Here is a 9,261-nt window from a genome sequence, read left to right as displayed (position 1 = left end):
CATATATTCATGGTGTGGATTTGGTCTAATAAAATCAACACAATTGTGTAAAAAAAAAAAAAAAAAAAAAAAAAAAAAAAAAAAAAAAAAAAGAACACAAAGCTACTGCTGCTGGCATACAATATACTTTGCGTTTGTAATCACGTTTGTTTGTTTGTTTGTTCCACTTGGGTTATGTTATATGACACATATGGCGTAGCCCCTCGCTTGAGAGACTGAGGTCTGAGCACCCTGAGGAGCAAGGGCATTTGGATCTTTGAGTTTGAGGTCAACTTGATTTACAGAGCGATTTCTAGGACAGCCAGGGCTACAAAGAGAAACACTGACTCAAAAAAACCAATAGGAAAGGGGGGTGGTGTTTAAAAAAAAAAAAAAAGACTTGTTTGAATTATGGAGTGGACTCAAGGTCAAGCTAGTAGCTTATCAAGATTCTTTCTCCAATTAAAACCGGAAGGCCACAGGTGGTGGTGTGTGCCATTAATCATAGCACTATGGAGGTGGGGCTGGAAGGTGGACTCTCTGCCTTCCGGGCCTATCTGGTCTAAGGATCCAGGCCAGTTAGGGCTCCTCAGAAAGACCTTGTCTTAGAAAATAGTTGGGAGTCGAGGTGGAGGCTCGGAGTGTAGCTCGGTGTGTGGAGTGCTTGATCATACATGATCCTCAGGTATGTCCCGAAGTATGTGGAAACTTCCCTCCAAATAGATTAATTAAAATAAATAACTAAATTGCAGATGATATCTCAGTGATAGAGCACTTATCTTGCACATGTAAGGCCCTATATTCAATCTGCAGTCCTAAAAATTTGGATTTGCTTGCTCATGCGTGTTCCAGTCTGTGTGGGTGTCTTTTTCTATTTCTCAACACTGTGTTATTTGTTGTTGTTTAATTGTTTTTCAAAACAGGGACTCTCAGTGTAGCCGTGGCTGTCCTGGTCTCTGTAGACCAGGCTGGCCTTCGACTCACAGACATCTGCCTCCCTCTGCATCCGAGTCCTGGAATTGAATGTGTGCAGCACCACCAATGGGCACTCCACCTAAGTTTTTGAGATAGTGTCTCTTACAGACTTGGAAGCTACCATTCTGACTATATTTGATGGCCAGTGCGCACCTAGATCCATTTGCCTTTGTCCCCAACCCTGTGGTCCCAGATGCATCCATTCGGGTTCATTTTTTTCTGTGGTTGCTTAGCATCCAAGCTCAGGTCTTGATGTTTGCCCAGCAAACTGAGCTGTCTCCCCAGCTCCAAAACACTACCCCACTTTCCATTCCCACCACCAATTTCCCATATTGCCACCAGTATTTACCTAGCTTTTGTTTTTTTAGGATTTACTGTTATGTTTTCATTATGTAATGCGTATGTCCATGTGCTGGTATGTGCACATGGGTAACTTGCTTGCCAACACCAGGAGAGCACTGAGTCCCCTGGGGCTGGAGTTACAGGCAGTTGGGATCAGCATGATTGGGTGCTTGGAATGGAACCTGGGACCTTCAAGTGCAGCAGATGCTCTTAACAGCAGAACCCAATCTCTAGCCCCATCAGATGAATGGTTTTGGGTTTATAGTTCATAGATTTTTCATCTCTTGAGACAGGGTTTCTCTCTCCAGCTCTGGCTATCCTGGAACTTGCTCTGTAGACCAGACTAGCCTCTACATGCCTCTGCCTCTCAAGTGTTGGGATTCTGATGTTTAGTTTTTGTCATTTCTTTTCACATGTATGGTCTACATGTGGCACAGAAAACATGTGGAAGTCAGAGAGCTGTCTGTGGGAGCTGGTTCCTGCCTTCTACCATGTGGGCCTCAGGGATGGATTTAGGTTCTCAGGCTTGGGAGCATGCACTTCACTGCTAAACTGTCCTCCTGCCTTTTGTTGTATAACCACATGAGCTTGTGTTCTGCTGTATCATAGTGTCTATTTGTAAGGGTTTCTTTTGTTTCATTGAGACAAGGTCTTACACAGCCCAGGCTGGCCTCCAAGTTGCTATGTAACCGAGGAGAGCCTTGAACTCCCAATGTTCCCATCTGCCTGGCTTTCACTCTGGTTGATTATATTTCTCAATTGGCATTTTCTTCTGGCTATTCACATATTTTTTTTTTCTGTTTGTTTTTGAAACAAAGTCTTGACCTGTAGTTCATACTGAGTTAGAATTTACTATGTAGTCCAGTGTGCTGGTTGGCTTCTGTCAACTTGATACACACCTAGACAGATCTAGGAAGAGACCACCTCAGTTGAGGAATTGCTTCCATCAGATTGGCCTGTGGGGCATTTTCTTGATTGATGACTGATGGTACCACTCACCTCTGTGCATGGTGCCATAGCTGGGCAGGTGACTCTCGGTTGTATAAGAAAGCAGGCTGAACTAGCCTTGAGGAGTAATTGTAGGTGTTGCTTTGGCCCCTTTGCTCCCAAATAACTGCAGGGCATTTTTACACTGTCTCTAGTCCATTTTAGCTCCTGAATAAATGACACAGAGACCTAATAAATTTATTAAACGTCTGCAAGCACTATAACTGGGCAGATACCCATCTATTCTAGCTCTCCTATGCTAGCTTGATGGTTTGGCTACTTGGCTACTTCCCAGCTACGTGGTCCTTTACCTGTAATGTGAGTCCTGCTCAGGCTTGCTCTTGAGACTGGAGATGCTTGACCGTGACAACCTTAGGACTGCAACCGGGCATCATGACAACAAAATCGGCATCTGAATACAAACTGCACAGAACCACCCCCAAGATGTTCACATAGTCATCTCTGCCTAGAAATGAGCATCTGAATATACAGTGCACAAAACATCCCCCCAATAGAGCAGGTCAGTCAGCATCTTTCCTCACGTCTTCTTCTTAAGTTCCTGCCTTGAGTTCTTGTCCTGACTTGCTTCTGAGGTCGATTGTAATTCTTTCCTCAGTTTGCTTTTGATCAGTATTTTTACCACAGCACAGAAAGGAAACTAAGATATCCAAGCTAGCCTCAAAATATGTGATCCTACTGCCTCAGCTCCTGAGGGCTGGATTTACAGGAATATGCCAATATTTCTGGCATTATACAATAAAGGTCTTTTGAGAAATGTTAATTCAGATCCTTTGCCCATTTTGAGAACATTTTGCTGTTGTTGTTGTTGCTTTGTTTACTCTGTTTTTTAGTTTTTAGTTTTTTGTTTTTCTGAGCCAGGGTTTCTCAGTATAGCCCTGGCTGCCCTGAAGACCAGGCTGGCTTTGAACTTAGAGATCCACCTGCATCTGCCTTCCAAGTGCTGGGATGCACCGCCACTGTCTGCTTATTGTGTCTGTTTGAGATAGTGTCTCACTGTGTTGGCCAAGCTGGCCTCAAACTCCTGACTTTGGACATTCCTTCTACAATAGGTGGGGCTTGTTAGACTTGTAAGCCTGGCTTCAATTCCTTCCTCCAATCCGTGCTTCTCTTCCTCTTGCCATGCCTTAATTCCCTCTTTCTCTGTCTCTGTCTCTCTCTCTCTCTGTCTCTCAGACTTTTTTGTTTTGTTTGTTTTTGCTTTTGTTTTTGGAGACAGGGTTTCTCTGTGTAGCACTGGCTGTCCTGGAACTCACTCTGTAGACCAGGCTGGCCTCAAACTCAGAAATCCACCTGCTTCTGCCTCCCAAGTGCTGGGACTAAAAGCATGGGCCCCACTGCCCAGCTCTCAGACTTTTTACACTACAGCCCAGGTTAGCCTAGAGCTTATGATGTCTTTCCTTTCTTGTTTGTCTACTCTAATTGTAATTTTTCTCCTGACAATCTCTTGAACATACTCTAGCTGGATTCCTGGCCAGGAGTGTCACACATCGCATGTGTTGAGTGAATGATTGTCATCATAGGCTGAGACTGTAATGACACGGAATGTGTTGCTTTGGATACAACAGAACGGTCTATTTCTGGGAAAGCACCCAGGTTCTCTTTAGCTTTAAGTTCTTTCTTTTTCTTTTCTTTTTTTTTCAGTTTTTCATGACAGGGTTTCTCTGTGTAGCCCTGACTGTCCTGGAACTCGCTCTGTAGACCAGGCTAGTCTCGAACTCAGAGATCTGCCTGCTTCTGCTTGCTGAGGGCTGGGATTAAACACCAACCACCATGCCCCAAGCAATAGTTTCTTTCCATTAGTTCCTCTTCTCTGAGGACTAACTAGTGAAACCCTCCAGGTTAGCAAGTCAGTCTGGAGCGGAGATATCCTTATAGTAACAGGTCAAAACAAGAATATTCCAGTCACACACCATGGGAACAGTGCTGGCTCCTCTTCGAGACTGCATGATCCATGGCAGGCACCTTTGGGTTTCCATTTTAGGCTATACTTGATGTAGAATGTTAGCTGGTGTGGTGGTGCACCTGTAATTCAGCACTGAAGAGACTGAGGTAGGAGGCTACAAATCAGAGGCTAGCCTAGGCTACATAGAATGACCCTGTCTCAAAAAAGAAACAAAGAAAAGTTTTGACACAAAAAGAATGAGGTTGCTGGGCTTTGGTGGCAAACACTTTAATTCCAGCACTCAGGAGACAGAGGCAGGCAGGTCACTGTGAGTTCCAGGCCAGCCTGGTCTACAGAGCTAGTTCTTGGACAATTGGGACTACACAAAGATAACTTGTCTCCAAAAACAAACAAAAAAGATGTGTGTGTGTGTATGTGTCTATGTATGTGTGTGTCTGTATGTGCCATAGAGTGCATGTGGAGGTCAGAGAACAATTTGTACACTAAGCTGTTTCTTCTAAGTGTGTAGTTCAAGACTTGAACTCAGGTTGGCATGCCTGGCAGTAGGCTTCCTTACCTGCTCAGACATCTTGCCAGCCCTGCATTCTCTTTTTGACAAGGATATATTTTCCATGTTTTTGGTATATTTTGGCAATCTAAGATAGATCCATTTTGCTTCCAGTTTATGGCAATTCTTTCTATATGACCTTAAAAGTTCATCACCCGCCGGGCGTGGTGGCTCACGCCTTTAATCCCAGCACTCGGGAGGCAGAGGCAGGCAGATTTCTGAGTTCGAGGCCAGCCTGGTCTACAAAGTGAGTTCCAGGACAGCCAGGGCTATACAGAGAAACCCTGTCTCAAAAAAACAAAAACAAACAAACAAAAAAAGTTCACCACCCTACCAAAAGGCTGCCTGTGGAGGATAGGGTCTCATTCTTTTAATTATGGGACTTGATATGAACAGGTGGGAATATATGTAACCCATGCTAGCCTTAGTCAATCCTCTTGCCGTGGTCTGCTAACCCCTGCAGTAGGTAGTAGAAATTAAGGAGAAAATGGATGGATTCTACTTTTAGCCATTGCTAACTCAACTGATGATGCTCTGGCCCCCTTTGATTGGCGTGTATACTTACACAACTTGAATAAAGCAGTCTTAGTTGACTCAGAATGGACCACTTTGCTGGGTTCTCATCTTGTAAATTTGAATACTGACATATGTAAACACCCCTCTCCCCTTTAGCTGGCTGCTGTAGTTCAGTGGGGAGAGTGCCTGCACTGTAGAAGCCTGTTATGATGGTACAGGCCCGAAATCTCAGCACTCAGTGGTAGAAGTGAGAGGATCAAGGACTTGGCTTCATGGTTAGTTTGAGGCCCGCCTGGGCTGTGTGAATACCTTTTTCAAATAAAATAAAATAAATAAAATCTGCTGGAGTGTTGGCTTGTTGATCCCACGGTAAGGGTACTTACAGCACAGCCATTTCTGAGTGCGCTGCAGGGTGAGATCCCGAGGTGTTTCAATTTCTACTCGACTGTTCTCTCATGAGTCAATCACATCATCTGTTGGCATCTGAGTCTCCTGTCCGTGTTGAGCGGGCTCCTCACTCCAGGCCTTCCTGCTAACTTGAAGTACCTGGACCCGCTGGCTTTGGATTTGCTAGGTCAGTAAGTGGGGCTGCAACGTCTAGGAGTACCTTGTGTCCTTGTGCATGTCCTGTGCCCTCCAGATGCAAACTGGAAGTGCAGCAAGCCTATTTTCCTCTCTCTGATCTACTGTTGCCCTCCGCTTAATCCCAGGGGTTAGCAGACCACGGCAAGAGGATTGACTAAGGCTAGCACGGGTTACATATATTCCAGGCCAGCCTGAGCACAGTGTGAGCCTCTGCCTCTCAAACAAATAGTTTAACTGGGCAGTGGTGGCACACACCTTTAATCGCAGCTCTTGGGAGGCAGAGGTAGGGCAGATCTGTAACTCTGAGCCCAGCTTGGTCTACAGAATGAGTTCCAGGATAACCAGGGCTACACAGAGAAACTCTGTCTCAAAAACAAAGCAGAGCCGGGCGTGGTGGTGCACGCCTTTAATCCCAGCACTCGGGAGGCAGAGGCAGGCGGATTTCTGAGTTCGAGGCCAGCCTGGTCTACAAAGTGAGTTCCAGGACAGCCAAGGCTACACAGAGAAACCCTGTCTCGAAAAACAAAAAACAAAACAAAACAAAACAAAAAAAAAACAAAGCAAAACAACAAAAACAAAACCCCAAACAAATGATAAAAACAAAATGAACAACAACAACAAATGATTTAATAAAGAGACATTATTAAAAGGTTTTATTGTGGGTTTTTTTGTGTACTTTGTTCTTTGTTTCTTGAGACAGGTTATGCTATTGTATTAACTCTTGCCTCAAACTCATAGCAATCCTCCTGCCTCAGCCTCTCAAGTGCTGAGACTTTGGGCATATACTACCATGCATGACATTTTTTTTTTGACCTTTAACTTTATCTGCATTTATTTTATGCTGAATTTATCCCCGGGCCATGAGCTTTTGTTTCTTCGGTTTCTTCTGGGATATCCTTTTCTTCTGTGCAGCCTCCTCTTCTGGCTCTGGAATGATCTGTTCCTTCTCAGTGAGGATCATCTCAATGTGGCAGGGGGAGCTCATGTATGGGTTAATCCGGCCATGAGCTCGGTAGGTTCATCAGCGCATCTTAGGTGCCTTGTTCACCTGGATGTGTTCAATGACTAGAGAATCTACGTCTAAACCCTTAAGTTCAGCGTTACTCTCTGCATTTTTAAGCATGTGCAGCAAAAATTCAGCACTCTTTTTTGGCCACCGACCCTGTGTCCAGCCCCACTGTTTGGCCTGGGCGCACCTACCGACTCCACCATTATACTGCCGGAATGACACACATTGCTTCTTTAAAGTGGCATCCTTCAGATACTTGGTGGCTTTATGGATATACATACCCTTGATGGTCTGGGCAGTTTCCCGGGTGTTCTTAAAGTGAACACGAAGGTTTGACCCTCTTGATTTGCATGATTTTGTGGGGTTTTCTGGGTCAAGAGAGTAGCGAACCATCTTGGCAGGTGACTTCTGGCCGCTTACAGGAAGAGCAACATTTTTTTTTTAATTTAAAAAAATTTTAATTTGTTTTTTATTTTTATTTTTTTCGAGACAGGGTTTCTCTTTGTAACCCTGGCTGTCCCAGAACTCACTCTGTAGACCAGGCTGGCCTCGAACTCAGAAATCCACCTGCCTTTGCCTCCTAAGTTATGGGATTAAAGGTGTGCGCCACCACTGCCTGGCAGATTTCTATGATTTTTGGAAACCGAATTTCCACACTTCCTGCATACCCAAATAATATTCTCAAATCTCTGACAGGACTGAAGACTAAATAGCCATAGTCTTACTATGAGGTTAAGGTGTTTAGGATTTAAAAGAATGTTTTAGGTCTAAGAAGGTAATTTTCGGATTGTAATACAAATTAGGATAAAATTGATTTAGATACAGAACTCTGAACTCACCAGGATAGATAATAGAGTATTTTCTCCTGAGCAGCCAAATGTAAACAGACTGGATTTTTTTGAATGTAACTTTTGCTTAATAATTTTCATAATAATTTCGTAATTGTCCCTGGAGTATGTTGTTTATTACTATAAAAGAAAGAACCTTTAAAGTTAGACAAAGAAATGAGAATTGTTGAGGTTTGGTCTGTTGCTATGTATTGTAATGCTAAATTTTATACCTAAAGAATTATTCTAGGCCTATGAGTGACTTCTCGTGTTTACAAGCATTCATTATGCAAACCTTGTTCCTTGATTTAAAAACTATTGGCTATATAAAATTGGCTATAGCCAATTACTGAAGGGATTAGAGGTTAGGTTAGGGTTGGGAGTGACCTGGTGGGGGAAGAGTGACTGAAGAAGGGAGAGGAGGAAGCTGCCATGAGGGGAGAGGGACCATGAGCACACAGCCAAGAGAAACAGCAAGTATCTGGGGTACACCGCTGGGGAGGTATACCTTCAGTAACTGTCAAGGCCAAATAAAATAACCATAGTCTGAGTCTCACTTATTTGTAAGCCAGCCGGGGATAAGCATAAAGTGGTTGTACTAAAATCTCTTATTTAGTTTAACAAGTCACTGCATGAAAGAAACCCCCAAACTGCCATAGTTAGTGAAAGGAAGTGTGTGTGTGTGTTCGAGTTCATTTGATGGTGGTTGTTGGGTGTGCATTGTGTGAGGATGTTCGTGGAGGCCAGAGTTGGCTTCAGGAGTCATTTCTCAGAAGCTATCCACCTTGTTGTCCTTCTGTTTTTTGTTTTTTGTTTTTTGTTTTTTTCGAGACAGGGTTTCTCTGTATAGCCCTGGCTGTCCTGGAACTCACTCTGTAGACTAGGCTGGCCTCGAACTCAGAAATCCTCCTGCCTCTGCCTCCCAGGAGCTGGGATTAAAGGCGTGCACCACCACGCCTGGCTGTCCTTCTGTTTTGAGACAGGGTTTCTCTATGTAGTTCTGGCTGTCCTCAAACTGATTCTATAGACCACCGGGCCTCAAAGTCACAGAGATCTGCCTGTCTCTGCCTTCCAAGTGCTGACTTTAAACACACCGCATACACACCAAACTGACTGGCCAGCGAGTTTCAAGGATGTATTTGCCTCCGCCTCCCAGTCTTGAGATTATACACATGTACCACCACCATGCTTGGCTTCTGCATGTGGATTCTAGAGTTTGAACTCAAATTCCTATGCCCAGCCAGCAGCTTTCTGAATTACCACCCAGCCTCTAGCCTCCTTTGTTTTTGTCTTTTTTTTTTTGAAAGGCAGTGTTTCTCATAGCCCAGTAGCCTTGAACTTGCTATGTAGTCAAAGATTGTTGTGTATGCCCTAGACTACTCGCAGCCCGACCCTACCTACCCTTGGGGGTTGGAGGTCAGGTGGCACTAGTCAATGACACAGACTTTGGGAGCAGGTGAGAAATGCCACAGCAAAGCTGGGCGTGGTGGCGCACGCCTTTAATCCCAGCACTCGGGAGGCAGAGGCAGGCGGATTTCTGAGTTCGAGGCCAGCCTGGTCTACAAAGTGA

At 44.4% G+C, this 9,261-nt stretch overlaps 1 pseudogene; it reads right to left on the bottom strand.

The window, feature by feature from the left end:
• Positions 1-6,669: 6,669 nt before the first annotated feature.
• LOC110293426 lies at positions 6,670-7,272 on the bottom strand (annotated as a pseudogene).
• Positions 7,273-9,261: the final 1,989 nt, after the last annotated feature.

This window comes from Mus caroli, chromosome 4 (genome assembly GCF_900094665.2).
Source record: "Mus caroli chromosome 4, CAROLI_EIJ_v1.1, whole genome shotgun sequence".
Lineage (NCBI taxonomy): Eukaryota > Metazoa > Chordata > Mammalia > Rodentia > Muridae > Mus > Mus caroli.
The sequence above is the reverse complement of the archived record's forward strand: the minus strand, read 5'-3'. Positions and strand labels throughout refer to the sequence as shown.